The sequence below is a fragment of the Cryptotermes secundus genome, unplaced genomic scaffold, assembly GCF_002891405.2.
Source record: "Cryptotermes secundus unplaced genomic scaffold, Csec_1.0 scaffold966, whole genome shotgun sequence".
Classification (NCBI taxonomy): domain Eukaryota; kingdom Metazoa; phylum Arthropoda; class Insecta; order Blattodea; family Kalotermitidae; genus Cryptotermes; species Cryptotermes secundus.
Genome location: NW_019733846.1, coordinates 59,312 through 80,973, shown reverse-complemented (window position 1 = coordinate 80,973; position 21,662 = coordinate 59,312). Strand labels below are relative to the sequence as shown.

General features: G+C 43.1%; 1 protein-coding gene across 1 annotated transcript in view; it reads right to left on the bottom strand.

Moving 5' to 3' along the window:
* LOC111868275 overlaps positions 1–7,649 on the bottom strand; it is a 107,774-nt gene extending 100,125 nt beyond the window's left edge. The window contains exon 1 of the mRNA XM_023858775.1: positions 7,637–7,649. The gene's annotated coding sequence lies outside the window, so the exon portion shown is untranslated. The remainder of the gene's footprint in view (positions 1–7,636) is intronic.
* Positions 7,650–21,662: the final 14,013 nt, after the last annotated feature.

Here is a 21,662-nt window from a genome sequence, read left to right as displayed (position 1 = left end):
TTAGCATTATAAGAAATATTTAAAACTCTGTATAGTCACATCCCGCCTCAGTTCGGTGAGAGATGTTCTATTTCGTAGAAGTGTGCCTTGTTATTTTAACTTGAATTCCGAAGATCCAATTTAAAGATCCAGAATTGGATCCTTTTTTTTTTTGCCCCTTTCATTTCATTTGTCTGCTCTCGTATTAAACTGACGTAACGCAAGGATCCTCTGAGTATGCACAGAATTAGAATTTCCAACCATGTATTTATAACCATAGACTTTTTTATTACCCGCAATAAAACGGGGAGAGAGAGAGAGAGAGAGAGAGCAGTAAATGAATTCCTGCTGTGATCTCGTCAAGCTTATCCAATTTTGACGGTCCGAATTCGCTTCGTATGAAAGCAGGCGGATGGATAACCTCCCTAATGTTGTCGTTCTATTCGTTTTCGCCTCTTACAAAGGTTTCAATGTGCCTACACGAGGCTTATGTCTTTTTTCTTGACTATTTGCCTAAAATGTACGACAGCGGACAAATGATTTTGATAATGGTGCGTTTGCGACAGAGGTCTGTCGCTGCAGTGTAATAGAAATTCATATGTTTTATTTTCGCGAACTGTCAAAGACTTTTTGTGTTTTATTTCTCGACGCTGTTAATACGAGTATTTCATTACATGGCATCAAATGGTAGGGTGACTGATGAATTGGAAGCGGTCGTGGCCTAATCGAGAAATTGTTCCAGAGTTTGCTTGGAGGAATTGAGGATAACCACAAAAATCTCCGTTTAGAGGTGTCCCTGTCTAGATCCAAACCGGCCTCCTCCCGCATACAAATTGAAGCATACAAATTACAGCTACATCAACTATCCCGTCCTTGACTATGAAATATTTTATAAAACTAAATAACAACTAGCAACGCGCAAGCGAAATGGTCGTGACTGAGGCTAGTGATAAGCCATCAAGTGACGCCTCCAACGGTGTTCCTGCGAACCAGTTGCAGCTGACGCAGAAAGGACGTTAGATTGCTTTGTTGTACATGCAGATGGATGGTTTTCGAACTGGAGCTTAAGTAGTCTGTGTTATTTAGTGTGTTTTTATAGGCTGTGGCGTTGAGATACTAATTCCATAGAGGACAGGCTTTCCTCAGAGTTTGTTATGAAAGGAGTTACGTATAGTAGGGTGAGTAGTAAAATACTAGAAATCATATAAATTATTTGTTTTTATATTAAAAACCACAGTTAATGGGCTCAACCGTACCATTATCATCGATCCTAATGACTAGGCCCTTTGAGATCTTGATCCTACCATCTCTGCCTTTGTTTGCCTTTATGTGACGTCATCACGGCCTAACAGTTGCACAGGAAGTACGTATTCATGGACGGTATGCACTTTACGTTTTCCACTCCGATCAGAAAGTGTGTAACCCTGCTACCCGTCTTAATTATCGCATCGGCAGATTTTTTTTTAATTATTTGCAATTAGATGCAAATAATAATAAGAATAAAGGCGTGTTAGTTTCATTATGCCCATCCGTCCGTCAGAGTCGATTGGTTCCATCATCACTTGGCTTGCCTTACTTTCCTTGGACGTTGTTGGGCATACTCCATGTTTCCACGAGACACTTTGATTTTAGATTAGTTTGAGTATTTGAGAGGACCGTTGTACTTTAAAGGCCTAATGGAACTTCTAAATTTATATTCCGAGAGCTTTAGCAAACCCTGACAAAACTTCGTGCAGGCCACTTACATTATACATGTGTTTAGCTTACAATTTAATTAGCTTCGTTCAGTTTAAGGGCCATTTACTTTAGGAACTAATTGAAAATTTATTTTACGAGCACCGTTAGAGTTTCTGTATTTTTGCAGTTCCTGACTTCACATTCGGCATTAGTGTTAAGTGTTGCCATGTAAATGTTCCATTAACTTTAGTTCAATTTAAATGCTAATTACTGAAGGGCCGTGGGCCTTTAGTATATCATTTGAAGCATTTTGAGTGATTTTGGCAAACGTTTATACGCTACACTTGCAGCTGACTAGAAATGCCATTCACCGAGGCTCTTATAATTCAATTAAGATGATATGGGCCTCTTTATTCAGTGATTTAGCTTATATCAATTGAACTGTGTACTCGTACATCCTTAAGTCCCTTTGCACAAATTTTGGTGGAGTTTCATATACACTTTTGTTACACTTATGTGAATATTACGAACTGTAAATTACGCTTATTCTTAAAAGTATGAAGGGGATTTTGACCTTGCCATATCCCAGCAGCCCAGGCAGTTAGTTTACCTTTTCTTCCGGCTAAACTCAAGGTTCATGATGTGATAGGTCATCTGGGATTTGTGATGGACGAAGCGGTGTTGGTCTGGACACTTTTCTGAGCGTTTGTCCCCCCCCCCCAAGCTCTTATCGTTCACTGGTTCATGCATCCACCTTCAGAGACAGGTATAGAAGGTCCATTAGAGGCCGCAGTGCAGAGGAAATCATGAGCTCGCTCTCGCACATAAACGGATATTTTACTGAGACGGTTTTTTAAAACAACGAAACGAAATTTTACATAGATTTGTATTGGCTCGTTTCTCAGGAAACCCAATATAGGTGGCTATCGTTATACCCGTATTGATAATCCACGGTTTTATTCAGTGCCATAAAGTCCAGCATTGTCCGCTCTGAGGCCACGGTAGGTGCTCTCGCGCATGACCAGTGAGCTGCGCGCGCAGTTGCCTTAACTCGGCCAAAAATGTTGACTCAGTTTTGTATTTTATCTTACTCTTGTCCGGTTATTCAGTTATAAAACAATCTTCTAGGATATCAAACTCTGGTAAATGTTAACGGACGTTGCGGAGAAACGTATAATAAGAAGCAGGAGACAAGAAAGACCCTTAGGACAGAGCGCACGTCCCATCAAAACTTGATAAACTACCGGACTACGCGGCGTCACATCCCAGAAGTTAGAGCTCTTCATAATTATCGGTGTGGGAACCTCAGAACCTCAAAACCTCAATTAGTTTTATCGCGGATATGAGTATGAACGCACTCCATATACATACGTTTATGTTTGTTTGTTACGTTAACAGTGTACAGTTTATGGTATTGACAGTTTGTATTGACCTCCTTTTGTACATCATATCAAAGATTTCATAGAACAGTCTATCTCGTATGACAAAGTAACCAATAAAGATCATTACAGTTTCAGTCTGGTCATAGTGTGTTTGTTGTTCATTTTGTGACGAACTGTCACGTGGACCTGAGCTGGTGTGTGGGAAGAACCGGTTATGTCCTGTCCCCCGGCAGCTCTGGGAGCCATCAGATGACGCGTATCACGAATTCATCAAGACACGGTACTCAAGTGGAACTTGTAACGTATGGTGGAAGCCGACCAGCGCCATGCCATAGCTCAGGCGGTTAGTCGCTGGCTTCCCACCGCGGTTCGATGCCACGTCAGTTCATGTGGGATTTGTGATGGACAGAATAGAAGTGCGGCGGGTTTTTTCTCCAAATACTCCAGTTTCTCCTGCAAGTTTTCACTGCATTAATCACTAATCATCTGACATAGTCTCGAAACTGTCAGCGTCGGGTCACGTGGTAGCGTAGTTGGTTGAGACACTATGCTACAAGCAGGAAGGTCGCGGGTTCGATTCCCGATGAAGTCATTGGATTTTGCAATTGACCTAATCCTTCCAGCCGCACTATGGCCCTGGGATCGACTCAGAATCTAACAGAAGTGAGTATCAGGAATCTTCTTGGGGGATAAAGGGCGGTCGATGTCTAAGGCTGACAACCTTACCGCTATCTATGAGCCGATTGTCTAGAAAATGTGTGAGCCTCGACGGCTCACAACCCTAGGGGCCCCCACGGGCTGTTACAGGGATAACTTTACCTTCATCTTTTTTACTGACAGCGTAGTTAAGTAATCTAAGACCGAAAAACGGCCATTCTGAAATTGGTTATTTGTTTAATGGATAGGTCAGAGTATATGACTGTAGCGTCGAATCGTGGGGTGATTGGTGAATAGATAATTGGAAAGGATCTAGAAGGAGCTGTCGTGGCCTTAGCTGAGGCACTATCCCGGAGTTTACCTCGAAGTTTCGAGGGGTACCACGAATTCCTCGGGCAGAATGACCGGGATTCGTACCCTGTCACACAGAAGGCTCATCAGTAGGCATATAGCCTGTATTTGAAAGAAATGTTGCTTAATAACCAATATAGCATTGTGTCTCGTATGGTTTATGATTCCGTCTAGTCTTGTAGCTGCTAATCGACGTTGCGTAGTAACGCTCTGTCTCCATCTCTAGGGTATGAAAGTATGGCAAAGTTCCTCTTATATCCTGAAGATGGATGCAGCAGGTTTTTTCTCCCCGAAACTTTTATTAATATCTGTCAGACTAAACGGCGTCACTCCCGAGAAGTCTTTATATTCATGAGTGTGAGAACCTCGATTTTCGTCATGCAATTAATTTGAGTTTTATCTGTTGATGGTCCGAGCAAAAGTTTGAAGGAAATTAGTTACAAACAGATTATGTATCTAGAGGGTTAGCTTAGCGGTAGCGCTTTAGACTTTAATGTAGGAGTTTCTAGGTTCGAGTCCCAGCCTGATCATTGAGTATTCTGAGGTTTTTTCGTGTTTATCACTCAGTACAGCAGAGAGAACCTCCAACATGCCACGACCACTTCCCAAATGATCTCCAGTTCTTTCCTCGTGAATCATCTTGTTAACCCATGCTGTATAATCTAGGAACGGACAGCACTGTAACCCCCCCCTTTCATCCCCATCTCGTACAGGGAAAATTTAATTGAAAAGTAGAGTCGGCTGTAGTGTAACATGAACAAGGACTCGAATCACGTGACTGTATCTGGAAGGCTTTGTTGGTAATGGCGTTCCTCCTTATTAACTTCTCTATAAACTGAAGAGAGTTTGGGGGATATCAGAATGTACAATGCACGAACGAACATGAGCCGTTAATAATATTCGGTTCAGCAGTTTCTGAGAAGTTTTAGAAAAAGGCGCAGCATAAGGAAAGCTGCCTTTGTGTTGTGTTTTAAAGTATGAACATTCTAACACGGCCATCACGTTTCGAGTAGACGGGAATTTCCGTCCCATTTCTGAACTTCTTCTTTCGTATAATAACAGTGTTAGAATTAAACAGCGCCCTTCTTCTCGTAGCGCCTCAGTAATTAAACTTCGGAATCTTACACAGCGCTTGCTTTCCAAAAGGCACTTGTAACCTACTCGCTCTGCGACAGATTGGGAAGGTAATGACGTGAAAACATCTTCTTTGGACTCCAGTTACAGTTTATAAGAGGACATGGGATCAGTTATACACTCACTATAAAAATACGATGCAAACATTTTATTAGCCTGAAGAATGCTGTTTTCTGGGATGTGGCGTCGTGTAGATATTGTGTAAACCGACGTTTCGGAGGAACTTCGACTGGTGGCTCAGTCTGCAGCCATCTGCTCACGCTGGTTCCTCGCCCGCGGATTTTTTTCTTATACCCTGAAGATAGATGCTATACATTCCTCCGAAACGTCGGTTTACGCAATATCTACACGGTGCCACATCCCAGAAGACGGCATTCTTCATAGTCATCGCCGTGATAACCTCCAACCTTACATTTTATTAGCCTATTTTCCTAAAGTAGGCCTACGAGATCAGTCTGTGTCTCCGTGGACACCCCCCCCCCCAATGATTCTGAATTCCTTAACAAATCTTTATGAAACTTGGTATGTATATCATGCCAACTGAGCCCATCTCAACGGCGTGCTACATAAACCACTCCGATTAATCTGTATGTCTGTTATGTGTATCCTTCCTATCGTTGCTAGGCAACGGCTCGGTAAGATTTATCCCTTCTTTAGTCGCTAAACAACGGCTCTGTAAACACGTCTCCGTGGCAGTGAATACACATAATAATAGAAGAATTACTGGACCTGTCATTTTTCTTTGCGGTCCGTGTCTTTTCAAAAGAGAGCCTGTGAGTGTGTCTGTCCTCCTATATGTAACAACTCGGTAAAGACGTTCCCGTGGCAACGAAGAATAGTTGGAGGCCTCTTTTCGTATGCGGTCCATTCGTATGATAGGAAAGCAGGCGATTAATTTTTATATAGCTTTGCTTTCTACCTGCTTCATGCTGGTTTCTTAGTTGACTTGCTCTTCAAGCCCGCAAAAACATGTTCTTCCGAAACGTCGATTGACTTTTGGCTACATTGGCGTTATTTCAGAGAAGATAGAACTTTTCATGACCAAAAATAAAATAAAGTTATAATTGTACTAGTATATACTCATGTAATGTTACAAGAAATTAATCCAATGACGCCCTGATGAAGCCAAACTATGTCTGTGTAGAATACAGTAAATTTGACATTAAATGGTTTATTCGGCGCTTTTAATTAATATTTTTAAAAAACGTCATGTAATATAACACAGAATTTTAAGCGTTAAATCGAGGAAATGTGTACCCTGATTGGTATGTCTATCACCGGGGTGGGGTGCTTTGCACTGCCCCACCGCCTTGTGCTGTACATGCTCACATGCATGCCTCAGACATTTCGCCGCATAAAGTGCTCGCGCGCCCGCTGGAAGTCAGTTTGAGGTTAAAAGTTCGCGAACGCAGAGAAAATTCAATTAACTTTAACGGTAGGATCAGCTATTCTTGAGAGCGGCCAGAAGTATTGGGAGGCCGGGCTAATATAGAAAGGGGCAGGAGAGAGCTGCTTCACTGTTTGGATACCGGAAAGACTCTTACTGCCGGATGAATTATAGGCCGGTGACGGTTAAACTGCTAACACAGGAATTAGGCTACAGCGGAATCTTCCTTGAGGAGGCAATACTTGTTCAGCTACTCAAGCTATTATATTATGGAACCTGAAATTTCCTTGCCGTATTACAAAAATAAATGCCGAAACTGATCTCTATCTCGAGCCACATGAATTTTATTATCTTTCCATCTAAGCCTACGCCTTCCTAGTGGTCTCCTTCCTTCCGACTTTCTATCAGGAATTTGCACATATTTGTCATCTCTCTCATGCGTGCCCTACCAGCTCGTCGTCCCTCGTTTAATCATTCTTATAATATTTGTAGAGGAGTACGAATTATGAAGCTCCTTATCGTGCAGTTTTCTCCAGTCTCCTAATGTTTCATTTCCCATAGTTGCGCTGATCACGCGACACCCTCTATCAGCAAAAGTTGGCACTAACTTCGCCGACAAGCGGCGATCGCTTGGTCGGTGTAGTTCGCTTGCGGACTAAAGCCATGGAGTTTCTTTTTTATGTATATATGCTTTATAAATAGTTTGATGTTTGACTTCGAAAACTTTGAATATTTTGCTTAAGTGAAAGCGAAAACTTCAGTAAATTTTTATTTGTTTTAAAATGCCCTTTCAAGGCCTCACAAACTTTCACCGCTGCCTGTACTTCCACTGTAGTGTTCAGGGACCGAAACACAGTTTCCTCCGTCCCTTACATGCGTACCAACATTTCCGACCTCAACTTCCTCGTCTACTCTCAAGATGTAGGCGGCATGTTCCTCCTGAAACGTCGGTAAACGTCTAGCAGAATGCATGGCATCACCTGCCACTAGACATTATTCTTCATCTTGCTTGTGCAGTCAGTATTTCCTGAAGACGGCAGTCAATTGCATTCGAAGTCCCATTACTTACCTGTCATAGTAGTAGTCCCTGAAATAAAGAGAAAACCTTTTGTTAAAACGTATTCAAGTTAGACTGGAAAACTATGAATTTTACCAGTGATCACGTGACACAGTGTCACTCCTGTATGAACAGCATTTTGTATAGCGTTAGGAGGACCTTTGCCTGACGGACCTGAGCCAGGCTTCTATGTGTACGGTTATGACAAAAAAGGTAAAACCATCGCTCTAACAGGCCGTGGAGGCCCATAGGGTAGTGAGACGTCGAGGCTCCCGCATTTTCTAGAATGTCGGCGGCCGCCCTTAACCCCCCAGGAAGATTCCTGGTACTCATTTCTGTTAGAGGCTGAGTCGACCCCAGGGTCATAGTATGGCTGGAAGGAGTAGGTCAATTAAAAAAATCCATTGACCTAATAGAAAATCGAACCCGCGACCTTCCGGCTTGTAGCATAGTGCCTCGGTAATATACCTAAGCACTGTGTTGCATCGATTAATCGATTCATGTTTATTCACTCTTACTAATGCGTCTTTCGAGGCGCTTCGACTGTAATATGACTATTTTAACTCTGTTATGGACTTCAGCACTCCTCCCATTCCTTTCACATATATAAAAACACCAATGTTTCGGAAGGTGACGTTATTTCCTTCTTCAGGATATGAAGACATTCCTGGTTCGGCCTCAGAGTAGTGCCACATAGGTTCGAACCAGTGTACGACGAGTAAAATCTTCATATCATGTTCACCGGGAGCAAAAAGGAAACAGAACAATTAAGAGTATCATTTTCTGGAATGTGACACCGTATAGTCCGATCGAAGTTCACCAACGTTTCCGAGTTATATATTGCCTCATTCTTCAGGGTCCAGTATTTAGACAAGACAGCATCAACTACGGTTGTTTGGTGTCTGTTGGAAGCAAAGCATAAAAACTCCGTGGCCTGTAGTCAGCAAGTGAACTATACCGAACGAGCGACCGCCGCTTGTCGGCGAAGGTAGTGCCAACTTTTACGGATAGAGGGTATCACATGGTCAGCGCAACGAATCCCCACAACCGTTAATCTCTGTTTTCTAGACCGGTTCGAATCAGACCGTTCTTCTGATAAGTCTGTGAACTTCTACCGGACTGTATGGTGTCACATTCTAATCACATCTGTACGAATCTCGTACCCGAAACCTAACGGTTTTCATGCAAAGAATTCTCGGGAAATGGGAGAAGCACAAAAGAAAACTTCTGAATACTGTTACGCCATCTTCAGAAGAAATTGAGACTTTTTATGTAGTGTGTTATATTCCATGGAATAAGCACGGTGTAGGACATATAGATGTACGTGTATATAGGGAAGAGCACATAATTATCCTCACCAGGACCTTAAACTGAGCGACACGGTTCGTGATGTACAGCAGGGAATGTGTAGGTAAATATACCGAGGGGAAGTGATACTCGTATTAAGTTGCTTGTTTGCAGTGCCAAGTTCTCTGTTACAGTAAAGCGATACTCTAAGTACACACCGAATTCTCTCCGCTGTGGAGTACGCCGGATTCTGTAACAGTGTGATTGTTTATGCTTGTTTTCTGTGAACTAATAGTACAGGATTTATAGTTTGAGATCCAATCACTAATGTAAAACCCGTTCAAATTTCAACGGGAATCTGTTCTTATTATTGTTAATTATTTTACGATGTTGAAAGATGACTTTGCTTTACTTTGAAAATATGGTACAGTCCAGATATCCGGGAACGACAGTAACAAATCAAAACCTGATTCAGGAGGAAATTAAGAGGCGATTGAACTCGGGTAATGCTTGCTATCATTCAGCCCAGAACATTTTGTCTTCTCGTCTGCTGTCTAAAAACATACAAAACTATAATTTTGCCTGTAGTTCTGGATGGCTGAGAAACTTGGTCTCTGATAGTAAGGGAGGACATAGACTGAGGGTGTTTGAGAACAGGGCGCTGAAACGAATGATTGAACCGAAGAAAGGCGAAGGAGTAAGAGGCTAGAAAAATGTGTACGAATAGGAGTCCTGCAGTTTTACTCTGCTCTGTGTATCATTAGGATAATGAACTCAAGAAGGATGAGATCCTTGTGGTATGTAGCATGCGCGGGACAGTTAAATACAAACTTTATTTCTGGAAACCTGAATGTATATGAATGCTCGGTAGACAAAAACATAGATGGACATATAACATTAAATTGAATTTTAGAAAAACAGGTAGAAAGAAATGAAGGAAGCAGTCTTCTGGGATGTGGCACCGTGTAGATGTGGTGTTAACCGACGTTTCGGAGGAAAGTCGGTTAACACCACATTACACGGTGCCACATCCCAGAAAACTGCTTTCTTCGTAGTCAACGCCGTGAAAACCTCAAATCTTACACAGGTAGAGAGAGAGAGTTTGAAGTGGATTAATCTGCGTTAGATTTAATGATCTCATAAAGGGGGTCATGAGAAGGCCTCCACCAAATTCTCCATCAACATAATCACCAGGGGCAGGTACAATAGGCCAATCAGTGTCCGACGTGCCGAGTGGACCCAGTTGGACTCCCGCCCCACTATGAAGAGTGATGTTGCGCTGTTTAGTTCGGTGGAAATTCACTAGCGTTTCGGAGGAATGTACTGCTTACATGTTCAGGATTTAAGATACGATAAGCGAGCAAAGAACAAGAAAGAAGCGGTAAGATGGCGTGAAGATGGGAGCAGTAGGTGCTTCCGCAACGTCGGTGAATTTATAACAGACAGCACAGTATCACATACGGACAAATGGCTGTATTTTGTGAGCACGGTCACGGAAATTCGGCGTCTGCAAAAGACGAGGCAATTCGTGACTTTGTAAGCAACTATTAGCTTCTTTTTAGAACTCTTCTTCATGTTGTTATATAAGACGTGACGTCTGGTTACTCAGATAGTATGCAAGAATAGATAGATGTACGTCTTGTCCCGTTATTTTGGTCTACTTTGCTGTATCGGGAAGAAAGACAAATATTGGACAAGAGTGATTTCCCAGGACGACGAAGGGGGTGCAAGCACGTACTGTCACAGCCATCTCTAAACTTGTCACTTGCTAGAAAGAACACTTCGGCACAAATCCATAGAAAAGCGGGCGGAAGTGCATGTGACTAGACTGCCTCAGTCAGCAGACGGCAGCGCGGTTTCCGCAAGACTTGCATGTATGCGTCCGGACTTCCGCGGATAAAGAAGTAATGAGGCCGATTAATAGATTAATAAAAGGTAAAAAAAGGTAAAGGCCGGTTACGGTAGCCGAGCGGTCTAAGGCATGTACTGTCTTCGCTCGCTTGGAAACCGGGATCGTGGGTTCGAATCCCACTCAGGGCATGGATGTTTAGTTTGTGTGTGTGCGTTTTCCTGTGTTTGTGTACAGGTAGAGGCCTTGCGACGAGCTGATCACCCGCCCAAGGAGTCCTACCGAATGTGTAAGATCTAGAAAAACCGAAGTGAACGGAGAAGTTCATGGAGGAAGGCCTAGGCCCACTGGGGCTGTAGTGCCAAAGGGAAAAATCAGGTTAGGTTCCTGTGCTTAACTAATTACGCACCGCGATATGGAGGCGTATGGGAGGGTGGATGGATAGATCCATGTTTCCATGACCTCGGCGCTAATTGAAGCTGAATGTTCAGCTTCACGTCTCGGCCGCTTTAACCCAAACGAAAGAGCCCCCGGTACCCATTGAATATGAGGCTGGGTGGACCCCAGAGCCAAGATTTTAATTCATTTGTAAAGAAAAATGACCAGAAATTACTTGATAAATCAAAGGTCAGAACTTAAGGGCCCAAGGTAAATTTGCCGTGGTTCTATTTCAGTAGACGTTTTGAAATCATCAGAAACATATTAAACAATTCAAATGAAGTTCAAGCCACACAGCGGCGTGGTTCTGCTTTCAGCGAGTCAGGGTAAATAATAATTTGGTTCAACCTGGTCTCCCAATGATACCCTTAGAAAATAGATAAAGTTATCCCTGTAACTGGCCGCGGAGGCCCATAGGGGTGTGAGACGTCGAGGCTCCAATATTTCTAGACAATCGGCTCACAGATGGCGGTAAGTTTGTCAGCCTTACATATCAACCGCCCTTTACCTCCAGGAAGATTCCTAGTACTCATTTCTGTTAGAGGCTGAGTCGACCCCAGTGCCATAGTGCGGCTGGAATGATTAGGTCAATTGAAAAGAATCCACCTCATCGGGACTAGAACCCGTGACCTTCCGGCTTGTAGCATAGTCCCTCAACCAACTACGCTACCCTGGGTGAATCCTTTATAGATACGTGTGTACGTTTGTGTCTGGCAATAAAGTTCCCTGGCTGGTGTGAAAAAATAAAATATATGAGAAAATAAACAAATTGTTTTATTTCTGTTGAAAGTAATCTCTCCGTCTACTTGAGTCGTTTAAAAAGTTTTTGAGAACAGTCAGCGAAGGCTTGCAAAGGAACAGCATTCAGCTCGACCGTCACGTTTTCTTTGATGCCTTCAACATCCTGAAACCTCTTTCCTTTGAGGGCAGGTTTCACCTCAGGAAAGAGAAAATGCAATCAAGAAATTGGAATCTTCTTCACAAGTCTGGATGAGCCATGGGAAGATGAGTCTCCATAGCTTCTTCTCATCCGTGACTCTGTGTGGAACGAACCCTGCGCAGATCTTGCTCTTCCGCAAATCTTCACGCAGGTTTTGACGAAATATCTCGTTATTGGTGTTTAATTCATCCGCCATCATTCTGAGAGCCCATCGACGGTCTCGTGTTGCCATTTCACGGACATTTGCGACTTTGTTCGCTTCTCAAGAGGTTTAAGGACGCCCACTTCTTGAAACATCCTGAAGATACTTCACTCCCGCCCTTAAATCGTTTAAACCACTCAGATGCATTTCTACGGCTTCAGGCTTCATCACCACAGGAAGTTGAAATATTTTACCCAGTTTAAAGAGAAATTTGGTATTCACTCTTTGCTGCATGGCTAAAAAAAGCAACAGCAGTTGAAAACAGAACTAACTTACTGAGCTGCTACTCATGAACTGTCAGTGGTTGGATTTGCTGACACCTGCCAATTGTTAGTTGGAGGTAGAACTGCACTAACTTCGCAGCAATTCGTTTCTTCACCAACTAGTGTGAATCCTGCAGCACCAGTCCCAGAACTTAATTGCCACACCACATGTGTTGTGTGTGTGTGTATATATATACATACATATTGCGAGATATAATTCTGAGTAGTCTGGTGGATATTTACCAACGTTTCGGAGGAATCTTGCGTCTCCATCTTCAAGATATAAGAGTATGTATGTTCTGCCCTGAAGATGAAGGTGATCCGTTCCTTTGAAACATGGTTCCCCCCTGTCAAGGTACATAACCCAGAAGGCAGAGCACAGAATGTAAATCAGTACACAGATAAGTCTTGTAATTTACAGACTTACATGACGCGATGTCGCTTAGCAAGGTAAATATTTACGGAAGCTTTCGAGGAACCGGTTGCGTCCATCTTCAGGATAGAATGTGTTCAGCACTGAAGATGGAGGCAATAGGTTCTTCCAAACGTTAGTAAATATACAGTACTCCATAGCATTACAGCTAATAATATTCATAGTTATTATTCATAGTGACCACCATGAAATCCTCAAATCTCACATAAAAGAGTCTTGTGTTGAAGCGATTATGTACTGCATATACAACTTTGTCAATGTACAGCTGATTCTCTTGGGACCGAGGCGTTAGGATCACGCCAAGGAAGAGGAAAATGATTAACAAATACTGGAATTATGGGTTCCAATCTTACGAGGGAGTATCAGTAAATAGGTCACACATGGCATTAAAACAGCCGTAATGGACGTAGTGTGTTTTCTATATGTATCACTAGGTAGCAGCACAGTCCAGCTTCATGACAGTCTAGGTAGCAGACGCGCATACACATGTTCAGAGGATGGTTTCAGTAGTGAAAATGACGACCGTGCTTAAGGATGGTAATACCGAAGAACAGCATTCTATTGTGCTTTTTCTTATGGGAAAAAGGACTCAATGCAAAGGATATTCATAAAGAAATGTTTCCTGTTTACGGTGGGAATTGTTTATGCCGTAAAGTGGTTCACAGCTTTGTCGAAAAATTCTCTCAGTGACGTTCGAAAGCCGCAGATTATGTCCGACCAGGAGCGGAAGTGGCTGAGACAACAGACTAAAGACTTATGTGCTGCGGGTTTCGGCGCACTGGTAAAGCGATGGGACAAGTGTAGCAGTGTTGGTGGAGGATATGTCGAGAAATAAATGTTTTCTCCAGGTTCGAATATCACATGTTTTACGTTTTATATCCATGTGTAACTGTTTACTAACTCTCATACATCTGTGTAGGTAGCGGCCTTGAAATGGGCTGATCTCCCGTCAGAAGTGTCCCACTAACTGCCCATTATATTAACAGTTTCAGATTAATTCCGAATGTGAGCGGGACGTAGAGGCTAACCATCAAAAGAGAAATATGAGGAAGAAGAATAAGAACAATGCCACGTTTCTTGCGATGGCCTAAGATCTTACTTGAGAGATAAGACAACACTTTACCAAATACTGCAGCCACTTCCCTCTGCAACGTCTAGTAACGTTCGCCATGGGATGCATTCATCCAGTGTTGAGCTGCAAAACCTTTGTGCCTGAACGCTTCTGCTTTCTGTTATTTTCCTGAACGTAAGAATAGACTGTGAAGTAGGAGTGTTCAGGGCACAGATTACAGAAGCTGGAGAATATACAAAGCATTCAGAATTTGCTTTTCTTTGTCGTGTTCGCAAGGAAGTATGCAAGAACGCACACACGAACGTAGTGTCTGCTCTCCCTCTACGTCTAGTCACCCTAGATGATTTGTGTGAACTTCGGTATTAAGAAGTTGTACTAATGTTTATCGAAACGTTTCCAAATTTTGTTAAAATCGGGGGGGGGGGAAACATTTATTTGACGTGAAGATTTTCATGTACGTATTTCTACAGTGAGTGAAATTAGGTACAAAATTATAGGCGCGAGAAATGTGTGAAATTAAAGTTGAATAGAGAAATGATACTCACATGTTTCCCTCAAATCCCAGCGGCTTTTGGGGTAATTAAAGGAAAAATGATTAAATTCTCTGATCTTATCTCCCAGCTCTCTCTCTCAGCTGGAAATATGAAGAGCGCTATCTTCTGGAATTTTACGCCGGGTAGGCTGATAAAAAGATACCGACGCTTCGGCGGTACATACTGCCTCCATCTTCAGGGTGGAAAAGTAACCGAAGCAAGGAACAAGTGAACGTATCTAATACTCTAATATAATACAAACGGATTCTGTTCCTACACGCTTTCCTCTGCAGTTCATTCCTTCATTGCTATATCACCCGTTCGGTGTGCCTTTCGAATACAGCCCTTTAAAGGGCCAGTATTCGTTACACCGTTCCCTACACTCATACTGGTTCACCCTGGTTTCAGGCCCCCATTTGTTCGACACTCGAAATTACCCTGAAGATGGAGTTAGCGGTTCCTCCGAAACGTTGGTTAGTATCTACCAGTTACACGGCATCACACGAATCTGATCAGTTTGTGAGCAGAAGGTAGCAAAGCAACCAGATAAGCACTGCAGACAGCCCTGTTCTCCCCGAGCTGTTTAAATGTTAAGTGGGGCGAGACACAGAGCGCTTGTCACTCCAGTCAACAAATATAGCCCTCGATAATCACAATTAGTGCTTCAGGCGTTGTCTGTGTAGATGACACCACTTCATCATTATCCCGTAGTTGCTGTTGTGATTCTGTAGTCTGTCTCGCCTTACCAAATTACCAAGCCACTCGGTGTTTCTATGATCGGATTGACAGCATTTTAGCACGCCCACACAACTTCTGTGATGTATTTGCAACGGAGTTTGGTTGTTCCAATCCAGTCTAGTAAATTTCCTCTGGTCCTCGGCAGTACAGTCGAGCCCTGTCGGGATCTATGATCTAAATTATTTGTTTTGCCATTCATTTCCACGTACGTGTGTATATTTTATCAGAAACCTGCATTTTTACTTCAACTTTCCGTTGGCTATTCCCTCGAAAGAATTTACTATTGGAGTATATTCTAGGATGTCTTGATTAAATTAGTCAGCGTGAATTGAATTTGGAACACTGGTGTGTTAAGCGACATCTACGTCCGTAAAACAATGATAAAATAGTGATTATGCTCCTCCGCAACGTCGGTAATCACCTACCACACTTATATGATGTCATACCCCAGAAGGCCACAGTATGAATCGTCAATTTATGTTTTTCTTTTAATGCGGAAAACCTCACACCGATTGAAAAGAACTTACAGCAGACGGACTAGATGATAAGAAATCGGATATTTCAATACCTTTGAGAATCTTAAGAGAGTGCGGTCTCGGTAGTACGAACAAATGAAAAACATTAGCTTCTTCGGACTGTCGAATCGTTCGGATTACTATGTTTCGAATGGGACCGCCTCTGTGGTCTAGTGGTCAGAGTTCCTGGCTACAGATCCAGAGGTTTCGGGTTCGATTCCCGACGCTACAAGATTTTCAGAGAAGTATTGGGTCTAGATCGGGGTCCATTCAGACTCGTGAGGATAATTGAGGAGCTATTTCAGGGGAAAAGCTGCTCCGGTCTAGAAAACCGAAATTAACGGCCGTGGGGATTCGTTGTGCTGGCCATGTGACACACACTATCCGCTAAATTTGGCACTAACTTCGCCGACAAGCGGCGGTCGCTCGGTCGGTATAGTTCGCTTGCGGACTACAGGCCACGGAGTAAACGTTCCAAATAAAAATTTGATTTTTAATAAAATTATTTATTCAGAAGTTTTATGCATGGACAAGTACCGGAACCCGCGGACGTTCGACTAGAAGCCGGGCCCGGGGGCAAGCGGTGACACCTCTGCCCATCGTCCATCATTCTAAGTTGGAAAAGTCAGTGATTCTGAGTGTTATACACCATCGTCATATCCCTCTAGAATCTACATTATATCGCGTTGCATAATAATTTATTTCTCACTGCAAGGAAGTAAAATTATGATATTAAAATTTTAATTCTCATTGGACAAGATTTATGGTTTTGGTGATACTGCAAGGCAGTTCGGATTACTGGTGAGTTCTGATTAACGCTGGTTACACTGCGTGACATTTAGATCGCTTTGCGTTGCCATGCGAGGCCAGTGATTTCTATTAATATATTATCATTTTCCAGAAAGAGGGAACGTCACTAGATGTTAGATGATCAAAATGGTTATGCTTCCGTGAGAAAATTCTATTCTTCTGTGTTCCTCCTCCCATATTCATCGCATAACTCTTCTCCATTTCGTTTCTTCTTCTCAGCATTCATTCAGCTTCGTGTAAGCCGTAAGGACACGATCCATAATCCAATAATTCGGTGAAACACAGAAACTTGGTATTGCACCGAGGCAAAGATGTAAAGCAAAATCGGAGGGTGGGGGAAAGGGGAAGATGTAAAAGAATATTTCCTGTTGTGATTGCAGCCCTCTTTCTGAATCATGTCTCCCTTCCCTTCGCATGAATGCAGCGGAGGCCATGCTGTTCATATTGTGGCCCCAAGCGGGTTCAGTCTGCAGAGAACAGGCGAGACGGGCAAGGTCACGGCATTGCTGTAACGCTGAAGACATGTTAGCAGTAAACCGTCGTTGCATGACTACAGTCATCTCCAGTCGGTTGACGGATGCTGTCGGAAGGCTAGTGTAGCGGTAAAGATCCAGATTTATATTCAGTAGGATATGGGTTCGACTCTCAGCCCGTACATCCTCACTAATGTTTAGCCTGGTTTCGCACGGTACCTTCTGGCAAAGGCTGGGTTAGTGTCCCGATTGAACCATGACTGTTTCCTTCCGAATCCTTTCCAGTTCACCGCTGTACAGCCCCGTGTAAAGAACACGCGGAGACGAACGAGTTGAAGGGAGCGATTTGTTGGGTGACGGTAGAGCAGCAGTGAATCCATTTGTTTCCTTTTCTAGGGGAAGGGCGTCCATACGCGGGTCACTAGAACTGCGTATTCTCGAGATCTCATGGATTCAGAAATGAGTTTTTCTGTGAACGTGAAACACAGCGTCCTTAATCAGGAACTCTCATAATCAGCAAATTTAACTATCAGAGGTAAATCTCCTAACATCTTCGTCTGCTCAAACACTGGGATAGTGGGTTCGAATCCTACTAGAGGCATATGTGTGCGTGTTTACTGTGTTTGTGGTGTCCTGTGTAAATAGAGGTCTTGCGACACAGCTGATCCCCGGCCAAGGAGTCCAACCAAATGTTTACAAGATTCATAATTTCGTAATTATTTTAATGGCAATTCAATGGCATAATGGTGGTAGTAGTAGTAGTAGTAGTAGTAGTAGCAGCAGCAGCAGCAGCAGCGTCAGTGTTGTTATTATTATTATTATTGTTATTATTATTAGTAGTAGTAGTAGTAGTAGTATTAGTAGTAGTAGAGGCAGTAGTGATTGTATTGGTGATGGTGGTAGTAACAGTAGTAGTAGTAGTAGTGAGAGAGGGAGGGGAAGGTACAGGTCCTCTGTCATTAGCTTTAATTCTGTTCCCTCGCGCAATTCATCCGCGACACGATATTTTGGCTGTTATTTCAAGGTTACATATCACTTTAAGCTTACGAGAACAGAACCGTACATTTTGACAAATTGACGTGTACCGTCACATGCCCCCCCCCCCAAGGCACCCGGTTGACATAGCACAGTTGCAATACCTGTGGCCAAACCTCCAACGGGATATAATTTCCCATGTGTTTTTTCGACACCAACACCAAGGAACACCGGACGTAAATTCCATAATATAGTGTTCCTTGATTCCTTCCTCGCCCTTCTATTCCGGGGGGGTTTATAACCCCCATGCACATCTCCCCCGGGATCACCTCTTTCCCTGCTTATACGCCGCCCTCCCACTTCCTGTAATATACGAGGGTCGCAAACCACACAGCAGAAACAGAAAACTAAGAAATAAAGTAGAATAAACCCCAATTTTTAGTATATAGGTTTACAAGGAACCAGGAAGCCGCCGAGGAGGAGGAAATGAGAGAATACTGCAATCTCCACAAAGAAATGAAATGAAAGAAGTAAAGCGGATAGAAAAGAAAATAAGTTTCCGCGAAATCGATAGAACGCACAAGTCCTGATCTGTCCTTAGGAAGCGGTTTCTTATGTAAAATCCGTATTTCTCTTTAGTTAACCTTAGTTTCTTTTTTCTTTGGCCTAACCCGCTGTGATGGCAAGCCATGTCCTCTCTTTTATTTCTGTTTGAAAGGACGAAGCGATCTGCATATTTCATACAATCTGCTTTCTCCCTTTCTTCACTGCCTGACTTCTCTGATACCAGGAAATAAATTAAGGATTTTGTTATTTCTGCTCCCAAGTCGCACCATATCCGGCCAGTGACGGCCGTTTCATAAGTGCTCTGAAATCTGAGAGGATGGAGAAAATTGCGTAATAGAGATATATTGCTGGAGTGACCGAATCATTGAGGTTGAGGTGGGTAAGGAATATTACACATTAGATACGTCAGACACCGGCATGCGTCAAGACGTTCTAACCCTACCTATGGGCCTCTACGTCGGGCGCCATGTTCTTCTACCCGTCCTCTCGTGTTGGTCTCTACACTCAGTGAGACTTCCTGTCCCACACGTTGATCGTCGTATTGTAGCAGCTCGCTCGTTGTGTCCACTTTACTGTCGTCTTCGGTCTCTGGCTGCTGGACAACTACGGGCAGCGGCGGCGGCTACAGCTGGCTTTATCCTGCTTCACTTATCATACTAAAACACCTCTGCTCTTTAGGGTAATGGGTTTTGTTTGGGAGCCAGTAAACTGCTACCATCAGTTTACAGATATAGGAAAGGTGTGAAGGATTGATAAGGGGGTAGCGGTCGTGGGTAGCTAGTTCCGCCGGTAGAGCTGAGATTCTGTCCCCAGGCCGTTTAGCAGGGTCTCGCTCAGGAAGGGAAGTGGGAACTCCTGTTATAGCACACACGCACACTTTGTTCAACAAGACACTTTATTAAACTCTTGTCCATAGTGGACCCCACTAACGCACTAGATTGAATTTGCGTCCGAATGGTTCGCGATCTGGAATAAGACTCCTTGCAGAATTTGCGTCCGAATGGTTCGCGATCTGGAATAAGACTCCTTGCAGAATTTGCGTCCGAATGGTTCGTGATCTGGAATAAGACTCCTTGCAGAATTTGCGTCCGAATGGTTCGCGATCTGGAGTAAGACTCCTTGCAGAATTTGCGTCCGAATGGTTCCCGATCTGGAATAAGACTCCCTGCAGAATGCCTTCTCCTCGAAACTCTCGGAGTCCTCTCGGTCCACAAGTCAACTCCGTAAATTACGAGGATTGGTCATTTTCAAAAAATGGGAGTACACTGATTAAGTATTCACCCAATTCGTTTAGTTATTACAGGGAATTTAGACGCTAAGTCAGTAGGTTGACAAAGGTTACGCTTGGCTTGGGCTGGAGACCACCCATCTTTTAAGTTATGCGTTCAAAACTGTCACATATTGTATCCTCAAAGGATTCAGACAAGTAAAATTTTGTGTGACTTTCTAAAGAATCAAGCTGCGGGGGGCTCTTCCTCTTTCACTTCGCATCTGCGTTGACCAGTCGTTTTTCTTTTGTCTTTTTCATTGGAGAGTTTGGGCTAAAACTCCTTCTTGAGGGGAAGAAATAGCCTATGTACCTCTCGTGCATTTGCTGTAGGTTACAAGTAAACCTAACAGAACATGTTAATTTGCCTGGATCAAAACATGCTACTAATTTAAATCCAGCTGGGGTTGGCAGATCGGTTACAACATGTAACAGTCAAGACACGATGTCTGCGACATGACGCAAAGATAGGAGCACAGTTGAAACGAATGAGATTATGAAAGCCGCCGCACACCGGTCTGAGTCATGATGCTGACGTCAGCTTCATGCTGACGAATCACGAATGAAGCAAGACTGCGTCTTTTGTCTCATGTCTTCATGCTTGTCGTGACGCAGTTGGTGTGCAGTCGCCCTTAGACAAGACAAATGCATACCAAAGTTTTGGTAGAAAAACCTGAAGGAAAAATAAACTATTTTGTAGCTATAGACATGAATGAGGGAACAGAACTGAAATGTTATCTAAAGGGAGTGGAATGATAGCGGGGGAATGGGGGGGAGGTCGGAATTATGTGACTCAGAACAGAGCCCTGTAGCGGGCTTTTTTGAACACCGTAATGAGCCTTAGGGTTCCTTCATATGCTCGTATTTTCTTGAGTAAGTTAACAGTTGTTGGCGCATGTGATAGCGTAGTTGGTTGAGGCACTATTCTACAAGTCAGAATGTCGCTGGTTCGATTCCTTATGAGGTCATGATCTCATCTTCCAGACGCACTATGGCCTTGGGGTCGACTCAGCCTCTAACAGAAATGAGTACCATGAATCTTCCATTGCAGCAAAGGGCGTCCGGCGCCTAAGGCTGGCAACCTCACCGCCATCTGTTAACCGACTGCCCAAAAAATGTGGGAGCCTCGACGTCTCACAGCCCTACAGGCCTCAATGGCGTGTTACAGGGATGGCTTTATTTTTTAAGTGAGCAACTGTTAGATTTTCAAGACAGACCCATCTCATCGGATTTAATTATTAAGTAAGTGAGCCACACAAAATCGGTCTCAAGATATCCCCTCCTAAACCCGGAATCAGTTTCTCGAAAAAGGAAAACAGGCGCGTGTATGCAAATATAGAATGATTTAGACTGCACAGGTATGTGCGTTCGTGTGAAATATACGAACAGGCTATAAGCATCTCAATTGCCTGTGCTTTCCAGAAAGGAAATAACTTATCTGAATCACTAAATGATTCCACAAGACTCTGAAGTGTGTTGCTTATTTCTTGTGACATTTGGATGGTGTTTTCTGAAATATAGCAGAAACCACTTCCCGAGAACTGAGGCAGCCACCAGATAAACATCAACTCTTAAGTGTTCGTAGACAACTTTAAATATGGTGGCAGTTAATGAAAATATCTTAAAAATTCGATTGTTTATATCTGAATCAAAGTGAAGATTGTGTAATTATTTTC